Below are 1925 nucleotides of genomic sequence, written 5' to 3'. Positions count from 1 at the left end.
TATTATATTATCAGGAAAGCATCTAAGAGTAAAAATAATGACTCCTGTACATGATCAAGATAATCATTCACAGCATACTTGAAAAAGGACAGAGCAAAGGGATTTTAAAGGATCAAGCAGAGAGTCTAAACTTAAGCCATTTGTTTGAATTTGGGGACAGTTTTGTAATGTGGAATCTTAGTAACCATCAGAAGATAGACTTCTTTCCTAATTGTCAAAAAAGAAAAATGGGGTGATGATATGCTTTCATAGTTATTCATAAGGAAAAAATCTCAATAAGTAGATATATGTCTATAGTTTTGAATAGGGAGCAGAGTCAGTCAGTTGATTTCCCTATGAGTTTGATTTAGAGATGAAGTGCAATTAAATTCAATATATGTTATGTGCCAAATTTTCAGTACAGAGAAAGCACTTAACAAAATAGACTTTAAAATTACAACTAAAATACTTACCTGGCAGGGAGATACCATGATCACGAAGGTGGTTTTCCCAAGGGTGAGGCTTATCCATTGCACTCCGGATGTGCTGACCCCTGCAATTTCCCCAAATGTGGGAAACTCGACTGCATAATTTGTGGTAGTGGGGGACTACATTCGCGCTCTCCCCTGAAAAGAAAAATTACAACTAAAAATCTATACATCAAAGGTATCTTTAAAGCATTTCCATGGGTATATCACAATGTAGAAAGAAGAGGGAGAAGAATATCTGTCTCAAACACAGACAGGAGGTGAGGGAGGAGGGAAATGGGGGTCATTGGTGGTGGGAGGTTGCACTGGTGAAGGAAGATATTTTTTTTATGACTGAAACCAAACTACAAACATGTTTGGAATGTTGGAATCATGGTGCTCAAAGATATTATTAAAAAATATATACATGTGGGCCCGGAGAGATAGCACAGTGGTGTTTGCCTTGCAAGCAGCCGATCCAGGACCAAAGGTGGTTGGTTCGAATCCCGGTGTCCCATATGGTCCCCCATGCCTACCAGGAGCTATTTCTGAGCAGACAGCCAGGAGTAACCCCTGAGCATCGCTGGGTGTGGCCCCAAAACAAAAAAAAATAAATAAATTATATATATATAATATTAGTTGTTATGTTCTATGTGTTTCATGCCTGTTATTTTATATCAAAACCACTGTGAGAGCCTTGTAAGCGAAGACCTTATTTGGCCATCTTTAGATTCCTTTGTCTTAACCTTGTAAGTGCCTGTCCATACTACCACTACCAAATTGATCCACTGTGGATAAATATGTGGAATTGCTCTATGTATGTGCTTTAGTTAAATTAATATTAATACAAAAATATTGCATAACAACTAATTTTACTGAGAAGTAGATTATAAATACCCAAAACCTATACTTCTACAAACGAACTTGTAAAATATATGTTTACAAGTCAACAAAACCTAAAAATATAGCTAATTCCCAAGTGTTTTGTCCCTAATTCTATCTGCAATAATATCAAACAAGATAAAGCTAAAAAGAAACAAATTGCAAAAGACTGAGGTACTGAGTATTCTTTTGCTTACTAAAAAATTGTATAGATTTTTAAAAAATATTTTCTCTGAATAATTCATGAAACCCTTTGCAACTGTTATGTATATTAATTGCAATGCCTTAGGCTATGAATTAAATACATAATATAATGTACTAGCTTATTATAAATATTACAATAGAAATTCTTGTAGAAAATGGTTAAAATGACTTCCATAGTACAAATTTAAGTTTGATCTGCTTTGTGTGTGTGCCATCTTTGAACAGCAATGCTTCAAAAAAATGAGATCTAATGTAAGAGTCCCCTGTGATCATCATACCTGCAGGTTAATCTTTTTTTTAATGCCTTAGGTACTCAAAGTCAATGAGGCGAGATAAATATATCAAACCCAGCACATCTGAAGTAACAGGCAGCGGAAGTCTATGCTCAGTGGT

General features: G+C 35.2%; 1 non-coding gene across 1 annotated transcript; it reads left to right on the top strand.

Moving 5' to 3' along the window:
- Positions 1 to 444: 444 nt before the first annotated feature.
- Positions 445 to 608, top strand: LOC126002726 (U1 spliceosomal RNA). The gene has a single exon (XR_007493388.1). It is a non-coding gene; the product is annotated as a U1 spliceosomal RNA (small nuclear RNA).
- The last annotated feature ends 1317 nt before the right edge of the window (positions 609 to 1925 follow it).

This window comes from Suncus etruscus, chromosome 2, assembly GCF_024139225.1.
Source record: "Suncus etruscus isolate mSunEtr1 chromosome 2, mSunEtr1.pri.cur, whole genome shotgun sequence".
Lineage (NCBI taxonomy): Eukaryota > Metazoa > Chordata > Mammalia > Eulipotyphla > Soricidae > Suncus > Suncus etruscus.
The sequence above is the reverse complement of the archived record's forward strand: the minus strand, read 5'-3'. Positions and strand labels throughout refer to the sequence as shown.